Below are 11,782 nucleotides of genomic sequence, written 5' to 3' on the forward strand. Positions count from 1 at the left end.
TCCTGGAAGAGAGTTACCTGTGTGATGTCTGTCCCAAACCTTGAGCAAGTCCTTCCCCTCCAAAGAACCTCCCGAGACCCTGGGTTTTCCTGATGGGCCAGTGGTAGGCTTGCGGCAGGGCCATTCCCAGGTCACAATGTATCTTTCCCCATCTTCATATCTTACCCAGACAGAGCAGGGCTATGAAGGTAGACATCCTTGCATCTCTTCTCACAGGTTGTATCTGCTCTTATGAGCAGAACTACTGAGACTGGAGGGACAGGAAACATAGGGTGTGGCCTCTGGAGGCAAACACTCCTCCTGACATGGGTGGACCTCAGCAGCCCCACATTAAGGAGAACCACCCCCTTGGGCACCTAGCTTTGACTTCCGCAGGATTATGTCTAGCCCAGGAACTAGATTTGTTGCAATCAATTCTCACACAGATAGCATTTCCACATCACCTTCAATGTCTGCCTCATCTCTCCTCATAATTCTCAAGTCCATATTGTAGCAGACATGTAAGAATATTTCAAATAGCAATTACAAAATTTAAGTGTGTTTTTGTTTTCTTAATTTCACATTTTTACTTAAAATTCTTCCCTTTCAATATTTTTAATGGCTTTTAGAATGGTGTCAATAATACCTAAACTTGCATAGAATAAAATTTATAATCCTCTTCTTCATAGACTCCTGTGCTGGGCAGAAAAGGTGCACCTCTAATTCTGGTTCTTTGCTTTTTTTTTTTTTTGGAAAGTATACATACCATTACAACTTTTAAATTGCATTGGTTAATTTTCTATTCATTCATTTGCGTGTTGTAGTGATATTTGTATTTTAATAAATAAAGCTTTATTGAGCATAAGAGAGTAAAACAGACACACTGGTCAGCCATACAGTCCAGGAAGTGGTGACATGCACCGTTAATTCCAATAGCCACACTGGCTGACCATAGAAGCCAGGCCATAGTGGTGCGTGCCTTTTATTTCAGGACTAAAGAGGAATATAAGATGCTAAAAGACAGGTCTCAGCGGAGTCTCATTCTGAGGATTTCCGGAAGCAGGATTGCCACTTTGGTTGAGGTAGAAGTAATAATCCGTGGCTGGTTGTTTTTTTTTTCTGATCTTCAGGTTGAACCTCACTATTTGTCTCTGGGTTTTTATTACTCGTGCTATAGTGTGTGTGTGTTCTCATGAATTTGTGTCACAGGTCATGTATGGAGTTCAGAAATCAGTTTTCTCCTTACATAATGTGGATCCTGTCAATAAGAATCAGGTCTTATGCACTGAGCCATCTCACTGGCCCAACACTTACCATGTCAACTTTTTTCAGTCTTTTGCACTTGATCAAAAAAATTTATATCATCCCAGGAGGCCTAGGCCAAACAGAGATCAGAATTACTTGACTTTCTTAGGGCGCCGGTTGTTGGTGTGGACACCTTTCCACTGTTAACCATACAATGGTCCAGGGATGGGCAGCACTTGTGAGCAGCATTGCATCATCTTGTCACAGCTGTATGCTTGGAGAAGCTGGTGAAGGGATGGCTGCATGACGTCACCACTCAGTCACAGCACCGGGTGCGTGGTGGAGCCCCCCAAGTTGTAGTAGGTCAAGGGGAAGCCGCCTCCCTCTGCTAGTGGCAAATATCTGCAGCTCCTGCTTTCTTAATCCTGGAGTTTGGCCTTCTGCTTCTCAGGGTGTTCCTTAGTTCCACCTTGAAGGTAATGAGCTAGCTCTTCAGTGTCTTGCTGAAGATCTGTATCGTAATGCCTGTTCAGTGGTCCACTTTCAGAGAAAGACACCTCGGTAAAAATAATTTACTTTCCTTTATTTTTGGTGACAGGGATAAATGACACGGCCGCCAGTATTCTCAGAATATACTTTACTTGTGAGTCACACCCAGTTTTGTTTTGTGATTTTTAATTTCAGGATTTTTTCCTCTGTTATCTTTTATTTATGCCGTTGGATGTGTTTCTGTTGTTGTTTTGAGACAGGCCCTGTTTATATAGTCCTGGCTCTCCTGGAGCTAGTTATATAGATCAGTCTGTGCTGGACCTCATAGAGATCCTCCTGCCTCTGTTCCCCAAACCGTGGGATTAGAAGTATGCGGTATCACACAGAGGCTTGGGTTTACATTTTTAAGTGTTTGGATATTATACCTGTATATATTGTATTTTTAGTGAGTCTTCCCTCTCACCCCTCCACTCACCCTCTCTTGCTAGTTTACGCCATTCCTGACAAGAGCTTCTTTTTGATCCCTTCTCTGACCCGATGGCTGTTTTAAATGTGCTTATTTTTCCCGTGAACTTGTGACAGCTACCATTTCTCCTTTCACTTTTTGAATTTGAGTTTCATGCCACTGTTTTTGAGCTCATCTCTGTAATGCTGAGACATGATCTGTGACCAGTAGTCACATATCCCGGACATCCTTGTGGGTCAATCTGGATTGTAATATTGTTACATGTTTTGAGGCATTTGGTCTGCATTATTGCTTTTGCCTGCTCCTTGTTCACTGATATTCTTTCTGAATGTTGTGTCCATATTAAAGTGACCAGAAAGGAATGTGTATTTCTTGTTCTCTGTCTCTTCCTGAATGCTATTCAATGTGTGGTTTTATGTGGTGGTTATGTCTTCAAAATTGAATTTTAGATTTATTTATTTTTCAGATGAGTATTTTACTTGTATGTATATCTGCGTCCCATGTTTGTGCCTTGTGCCTGTAGCATTCAGAAGAGAATATTAACTTCCCTGGTACTGGAGTTACTTGTGATTGATAACATTATGGGTCCTAGGAGCTGATCTTGGGTCCTGTGTAAGAGTAATATATTCTCTCAAACACTGAGCCATTTACCCATTGATTAATAAATCCAAAGTTTTTATTTGTCAGTTGGTTGAATTTTTGTCCTCACCAAGAGTGGTAGATTAAAAGAAAATGGCCCCGAAGAAGAATTGCACCTTTTGGAATTGTGCTCTTATCAAAGTAGGTATGGTTTTGTTTGAGGAAGTGTGTCACTTTGTGGGAGAGCTTTGAAGTCTAATGTATCCTCAAGCCAAGACCAGTGACACAGTTTAGTTCCTTTTGCCTAAATATCAAATTTGGAGCAGCTACATATCCAGCACCATGTCTTGATTGCATGTCCCCATGTCCCATAGTGATTATAATGGACTGAACCTCTGAACTGTAAGTGAGCCACCACAGTTAAATACTTCATTCAGAGTTGCAGAGCTCATGGAGTCTCTTCACAGCAATAGAAAACCTTATTAAGACACTGAGTACATTCTTCTGATATAACAAGAGTGTTACTCCAAATTCTTACTCAAATCAAGTTTATACTTAGCTTCAGTCTTTTGCTACAATATCAGCTGCATCTCTTCCTCCCTTTTATAAATTAGTTCTCTGAGAATTTTAAACAATGTGGTTTTTTTTAACCCTCTCTCAAACACTTCCTGAATCTACTGCACTTCCTTATACACCTAAGATTCTGCTCTCACCTCCTTCCATACGGTTCTAATTTTGCTTTCCTTTTATGGTTGGGCATCCTATCCATACCTACACCATTAAATAAAGCTGACTCTCCCTCTCCCAGGACCTATCAGATGCCAATAGCTGGATTTTGTCTGTAATGAGCTTTTGTCAAGGCTTGTAGATTCTGTCTCAACACTCTGCTCTCAGATGTGTAACTGCTTGGCAGTGTTCAATAGAGTTTTCTTGTAGTTACCCAGCACCTGAGTGTCTTACAACTTTTTATCTTCTTCCCCTGTAATGATTCAATGCTAGGAATGTTTCACATCAGGAAAATTCTCTAACTAAGCAAGACTTCAAAGGATAGGCCCATGGCACATGCATGTCTAGTGTACCACATGGAGAATGACGTAAAGGTCACAGATTCCAAAAAGAAATCATTCTGAATAGACCCAGTTTACAGAATTTGGCCAGGTAACATGAGGATGTATGTTTTTTTTATCCGTGGACAGAGTTAATTAGTAATAACTGATATCAGAAAGACCCTTGAGTGGCAATTTCTCAAGTGGCCAGGACAGATCCTTTCTGGGATGCTAGTGATAAATTCTTAGATAGCACTGTTGGAATAATGGAAAAGGGCCAGTAAGTTCATTCTTTCTCTACACCTGACCTCTCTGATACAAGAATATCTCCCACTCACACTCAGAAAAAGAAGAACTCAGTTCTAATTCTGTGACATTCCATCTGTAGCTCTCCTCAGTACATGGTTCATGGGAAGATATTCAGGTCTTAACATGATTCTTAATCATTGAGACTTCCTTATCTTCAACCTGGAGTTTCAGGGTATTACTGGGTTTTGACCATGTCTGTGGTTGTATTTTCACAGTAGGAGGAGCATCTTCATGTGGCTATGTTGGTCAGAATTTGTGGTCCCAGGATGAACAAGCAATGTGTATATGGTTTTAGTGTGGGTCTAAAGTGCAAAAACACTTATGATGTATTATCCTTTCTTGGACAGAATGAGGTTCTCCAGACTATATGTAAGCAACACCAGAAGGTCACAGTCTTTCTCCAGGTCACCAATTTGCTGGACAAGTCAGGCAGGCTCAGTGTACTGTGGAGTATTAGAAGGAAGCAACATCATCCTGGATTGAAATGTGATGGTGACTCCTAAAAACAGGACCCTTTTTCTCTTGATGGTAGAGTTGGTGATGGTACCCATGAGTGTGTTCTCATTTGTCCTCTTCAGCAACAGGTGTCACTGCTCTGTGATAAGACTGTTTCTATGATGGAACATTGATGTAGTCCTGCATAATCATGTCTTGTGAAAAAGACTATAAAGTAACTTTTGGTCCTAAGATTCTTTTGTGGTAGTCTTGTGCAAACTCTTGAATTCCTTCTCTAAGGAGTGAATTTCTGTGACCTTCACAGCTCCCTGACATGACATGGTCATCATTTTCATCCAGGGTATCACTGCAGGTGGCTAAAGCAGAATGATGGGTTTGGAAGTTGTCTGATATGAACTCATATGTGGGCTCTTTGGACCTTCTCAAATCACATTCATTGTCTTAAGTTTTCCTTAACTGCTCTTTTATCTGGCTGCCATATGAAGTTCCCGCCTACACTTATAGTAGATCTTCACATTTTAAATCCTGATAAATGGCTGGAGAGTGATATAAGCAGTTTAAAGGGTTTGCTGCTCTTCCAGAAGACACGGTTTCAGTTTCTACCACCTGCACATTGTCATACTACCATCCATAGCAAGAGTTTCAGTGGATCTGAAGTCCATTTCTGAACTTCATGAACACCAGAATGTACATTGTGAAGGATATACATTGAAGTAACTCACCAATGTATGTAATATGAAATAAATTAGTGTTTAAAAAATCTGATGAATATTCAGCATAGATGCACCCAGCTTAATTTATTCCAGACCCAGTCAAAATATTAACCTTGATGAGCCATCATATCTGGCCAGTATTCTGTTCAAAATTTTATTGACTTTGGAATAGTGATACATCATTGCAAATTCTCCCTGAAGGCCTCTTGTTGAATAGGAGAAATTCAAATAATAAATTGTTTTTCAAAATAAATGTACGGTTTTATTTGCTAACACAAAACATTTTAAGAAGTCACAGCTACTTGTCACACTGAAAAGGTTTCAAGTCTTGGCATTAATGTCAGTTGTCCTATCCTACAGCTCTCCTATACAGAGCACCTTTTCCTACCTATAATTGGCCCTGGATTCCCTTTGTAAAATAAGGCAAGGAGCTTCTCTGGGCACCCACAAAAGCAGAAAAATTAAAGTGCACATGACCTTAATATATTATTATAATGATGCAAATTTAGCAAGCACCAAATGTTACTTGCTGAAACTGAGTAAGAACCTTGCTAATGTTAATTCGTTCCTTATGATATATGGTGTTTAAGGGGCACAAACCAGATATCACTGAAACTGAGATGCACGCATGGAGCTGTCCTGGGTCTACAATGAAGCATTCAGATTATCTTTATGTCATTTATGTGTCATGTGAAGTTGAAACTTCATATAGGAAGCTTTTGCATCAGAATTTCATAATGCTAATCTTCCACAGTTAAAGATAAATTCTACAGATGGTAATAGCTTAAAGAAGAGTGAATGTTAGACAAGGATAAGCAATGAGTAAATTTGGATCAAACATTTAGATGAGAGAAATATAGGGAATAATGTGTTTGTGATCTAAAGAAGCCCCAAAGTGAAGACACCACGGGAGGGACCACATAATAGTGGAGTGAAGTGTCAACCCTATAAATCTGAGAATTTCAGGTGAAGAATGAAAATTATAACTTTAAATTTTTAATGATGAAAGCAACTTTATATCTCCCCAAACATTCCAGTTTTTCTTCCCACAATTGTCATTGAATTTTCTCAAACAATCCTATTATCCACAATCAACTTATAATCTACATAAGACTTCCAACTCCAAATGGTTTTGAAAGCAGATACATCTTTTGCTTGAACAATCATTAGGTCGAGGACAAGTTTACAACAATCTGTGTTTGGCTGGACGTTGATTGATGGTTGGAATTTCTGTCAGTGAGTGGCCTCAGGTCTACAAGTGGGTTGGATGAGTGCCTTCTATTTTCTCTTCTTCATCTTCCTGAATTCTGCACTGTCCTTGCTGCAACCAGAATGAGGATCTGATTATCTTGACAATGTGTTTCTCCCACAATTGCCTACACCTCTCCTTGCCTACTGGTTATACAGTGTTAGTTAGTGAATAGAGTCTGTCATCAGAGGCCAGTGGTGTGGATGGAATCATAATGAATGTGGATAGGATCTGTGAGTCCCTGTAAATTCCCTGCTAAAAGGTAGAACTTGCCGAAAAACTATAAAGATTATGTACTAAAAAGGGAGCTCGGGGGCTTCTTTGTCCCCATAGCCCGCCTGCAGCAAGCAGGGTGGGCCCTTTGTTTGCGAGCTAACCAAGCAGCAAGGAGATCCGAACTGGACTCCAGGAGAAACATCACGGGGGAGTGACATCACTGGGAAGGTACATCAGTTGGCATGAAGACCTGATCCTGTAAAAGAAGATCCATAGGAGAATATTGGAAGGAAGAGATGGGGAGATGCCAATGCAAGAATTCACCCAACAATCTGAAAAACAACACGAAACCACCAGAAGTCAGCGACCTCACAACAGGAGGACATGAACACCTTAATCATGAAGAAGGAGAAAAAACTGACTTCATGACAGGGATTGACACCCTTAAACAGCATATAAAAAACGCCCTTATAGAAATGGAGGAGAAGTATAACAGAAAGTTTGAGGAATTGAGTAAATCAGTGAATGATACCCTAGGAAAGCAAGGAAAAACAATCAAGCAGATAATGGAAACAGTTCATGATTTGAAAAATGAAATGGAGGCAAAGAAGAAAACACAAACAGAGGGCCGGCTGGACATGGAAAATCTAGGTAAACGAATAGAGACTACAGAAACAAGCATAACCAGCAGAATACAAGAGATAGAAGAAAGAATCTCAGAGTCTGAGGATAACATAGAGAAAATAAACGCACTGATCAAAGAAAACAGCAAGTCCAACAAACTCTCATCACAAAACATTCAGGAAATATGGGACACAATAAAAAGACCAAACCTAAGAATAATTGGAGTAGAAGAAGGAGAAGAAGTGCAGCTCAACGGTCCAGAAAATATACTTAACAAAATTATAGAAGAAAACTTTCCCAACCTGAAGAAGGATGTACCTATGAAGGTTCAAGAGGCATACAGAACCCCAAATAGGCTGGATCAAAAAAAAAAAAAACATCCCCTCGCCATATAATAATCAAAACACAAAATATGCAGAATAAAGAAAGAATATTAAGAGCCGCAAAGGAAAAAGGCCAACTTACTTATAAAGGTAAACCTATCAGACTTACACCTGACTTCTCTATGGAAACCATGAAAGCCAGAAGGTCCTGGATAGATGTACTGCAAAAACTAAGAGACCATGGATGCAAGCCCAGACTACTATATCCAGCCAAGCTTTCGCTCACCATAAATGGAGAAAACAAAATTTTCCAGGATAAAAACAAATTTAAGCAATACGTAGCCACAAATCCAGCCTTGCAGAAAATAATAGAAGGAAAATCACTAACCAAGGAGTCCAACAAAGACCTCAATAACTCAGACATCTAGAGACCATTCACCAGCGCAACTCAAAGAAGGGAAACACACAAACCCTACTACTAAAAAAGTGACCGGAGTTAACAACCACTGGTCATTAATAACACTTAATGTCAATGGGCTCAACTCACCTATAAAAAGGCACAGGCTAGGAGACTGGATACGAAAACAGGATCCAACATTCTGCTGTCTACAAGAAACACACCTCAGCCACAAAGACAGGCACCTACTCAGAGTAAAGGGCTGGGAAAAGGCTTATCAAGCAAATGGACCTAAGAAACAAGCAGGTGTGGCCATACTAATTTCTAACAAAGTTGACTTCAAACTTAAATCAATCAGAAGAGATGGAGAGGGACATTTTATACTCATAACAGGAACAATTCATCAGGAAGAAGTCTCAATCCTGAATATCTATGCCCCTAATATAAAAGCACCCATGTATGTAAAAGAAACATTGCTAAAATTCAAGGCAGCCATCAAACCGCACACACTAATAGTAGGAGACTTCAACACTCCTCTCTCACCAATGGACAGGTCAATCAGACAGAAACCTAACAGAGAAATTAGAGAATTGATGGAGGTAATGAAGCAAATGGACTTAACAGACATCTATAGAATATTCCACCCAAAGAGAAAAGAATATACCTTTTTCTCTGCAGCTCATGGAACCTTCTCGAAAATTGACCACATACTCGGTAACAAAGCTAACTTACACAGCTACAAAAAATATTAGTAACCACCTGTGTCTTATCAGACCACCATGGATTAAAGTTAGAATTCAACAACAATGCTACCCCCAGAAAGCCTACAAACTCATGGAAACTGAACAGTCAACTACTGAACCATACCTGGATTAAGGAAGAAATAAAGAAAGAAATTAAAGTCTTCCTTGAATTTAATGAAAATAAGGAAACAACATACTCGAACTTATGGGACACTATGAAATCAGTCCTAAGAGGAAAGTTCATAGCACTAAGTGCCCACTTAAAGAAAACAGAGAAAGCACATATTGGAGACTTAACAGCCCACCTGAAAGCTCTAGAAAAAAAGAAGCAGACTCACCTAGGAGGAGTAGAAGACTGGAAATAATCAAACTGAGGGCTGAAATCAACAAAATAGAAACACAGAAAACAATCCAAAGAATCAATGAATCAAGAAGCTGGTTCCTGGTGAAAATCAACAAGATTGACAAACCCCTATCCAAACTAGTCAAACGGCAGAGAGAAAATTTGCAAATTAATAAGATCAGAAATGAAAAGGGGGACATAACCACAAACACAGAGGAAATTCAGAGAGTCATTAGATCTTACTACAAAAGCTTGTATGCCACTAAACTGGAAAATGTAAAAGAAATGGACGCTTTTTTAGATAAATACGATTTACCAAAATTAAATCAGGACCAGGTGAACAATCTAAACAGACCTGTCAGTCGCGAAGAACTAGAAGCTGTTATCAAAAACCTCCCTACCAAAAAAAGCCCAGGGCCAGATGGTTTCAATGCGGAATTCTACCATAACTTCCAAGAAGACCTAATACCTATACTCCTCAATATATTCCACAATATAGAAACAGAAGGGTCATTACCAAATTCCTTTTATGAAGCTACAGTTACTCTGATACCAAAACCACACAAAGACTCAACCAGGAAAGATAATTACAGGCCGATCTCACTCATGCATATCGACGCAAAAATCCTCAACAAAATACTGGCAAACCGAATCCAAGAACACATCCGAAAAATTATCCATTATGATCAAGTAGGCTTCATTCCTGAGATGCAGGGCTGGTTCAACATACGAAAATCTATCAATGTAATACAGCATATAAATAAACTGAAAGAAAAAAACCATATGATCATTTCATTAGATGCTGAAAAAGCATTCGACAAAATTCAACATCCATTTATGTTAAAAGTCTTGGAGAGATTAGGGATACAAGGGTCATACCTAAATATAATAAAAGCTATATACAGCAAGCCGACAGCTAACATCAAATTAAACGGAGAGAAACTCAAAGCCATCCCACTTAACTCAGGAACACGACAAGGCTGCCCACTTTCACCATACCTCTTCAATATAGTGCTGGAAGTTCTAGCAATAGCAATAAGACAGCATAATGGGATCAAGGGGATTCGAATTGCAAAGGAAGAAGTGAAACTTTCGTTATTCGCAGATGATATGATAGTGTACATAAGCGACCCCCAAAATTCCACCAAAGAACTTTTACAGCTGATAAACAGCTTTAGTAATGTGGCAGGATACAAGATCAACTCCAAAAAATCAGTCGCCCTCCTATACTCAAAGGATATGGAAGCAGAGAGGGAAATCAGAGAAGCTTCTCCATTCAGGATAGCCACAAACAGCATAAAATATCTTGGGGGTAAATCTAACCAAGGAAGTGAAAGATCTATTTGACAAGAACTTTAAGGCATTGAGGAAAGAAATTGAAGAGGATACCAAAAAATGGATGGACCTCCCTTGCTCTTGGATTGGGAGGATCAACATAGTAAAAATGGCAATTCTACCAAAGGCAATTTATAGATTCAATGCAATCCCCATCAAGATCCCATAAAAATTCTTCACAGATCTGGAGAGGACAATAATCAACTTTATATGGAAAAACAAAAAACCCAGGATAGCCAAAACAATCCTATACAATAAAGGATCTTCTGGAGGCATTACCATCCCTGACTTCAAACTCTATTACCGAGCTACAGTAATGAAAACAGGGTGGTACTGGCATAAAAACAGAGAAGTCGACCAATGGAATCGTATAGAAGACCCGGACTTTATCCCACAAACCTATGAACACCTCATTTTCGATAAAGGAGCTAAAAGTATACATTGGAAGAAAGAAAGCATCTTCAACAAATGGTGCTGGCACAACTGGATGTCAACCTGTAGAAGAATGAAAATAGACCCATATCTATCACCGTGCACAAAACTCAAGTCCAACGTGGCCGGTTAGCTCAGTTGGTTAGAGCGTGGTGCTAATAACGCCAAGGTCGCGGGTTCGATCCCCGTACGGGCCAGTGTGAGAAACTTTATAAAAAGAAAGGAAAAAAAATAAAAAAAAACTCAAGTCCAAATGGATTAAAGACCTCAATATCAGCCCGAAAACACTGAATCTGATAGAAGAGAAAGTGGGCAATACCCTACAACAGATGGGCACAGGCGATCTCTTCTTAGGTATAACCCCAGAAGCACAGACATTAAGGGCAACATTGAATAAATGGGAACTACTAAAACTGAGAAGCTTCTGTAAAGCAAAGGACACTGTCACTAAGACACAAAGGCAACCTACTGACTGGGAGAAGATCTTCACCAACCCCGCAACAGACAAAGGTCTGATCTCCAAAATATATAGAGAACTCAAGAAACTAGACTTTAAAATGCTAATTAACCCAATTAAAAAATGGGGCGCTGAACTGAACAGAGAATTCTCAACAGAAGAAGTTCAAATGGCCAAAAGACACTTAAGGTCATGCTCAATTTCCTTAGCAATCAGGGAAATGCAAATCAAAACAACTTTGAGATATCATCTTACACCTGTAAGATTGGCTAAAGTCAAAAACACCAAGGATAGCCTTTGCTGGAGAGGCTGTGGAGGAAGGGGTATCCTCATCCATTGCTGGTGGGAATGCAATCTTGTGCAACCACTGTGGAAGTCAGT

General features: G+C 39.6%; 1 non-coding gene across 1 annotated transcript; it reads left to right on the plus strand.

The window, feature by feature from the left end:
• Positions 1 to 11,067: 11,067 nt before the first annotated feature.
• Trnai-aau (transfer RNA isoleucine (anticodon AAU)) lies at positions 11,068 to 11,141 on the plus strand. The gene has a single exon. It is a non-coding gene; the product is annotated as a tRNA-Ile (tRNA).
• The last annotated feature ends 641 nt before the right edge of the window (positions 11,142 to 11,782 follow it).

This window comes from Microtus pennsylvanicus, chromosome 1 (assembly GCF_037038515.1).
Source record: "Microtus pennsylvanicus isolate mMicPen1 chromosome 1, mMicPen1.hap1, whole genome shotgun sequence".
In the NCBI taxonomy this organism is placed as follows: Eukaryota; Metazoa; Chordata; class Mammalia; order Rodentia; family Cricetidae; genus Microtus; species Microtus pennsylvanicus.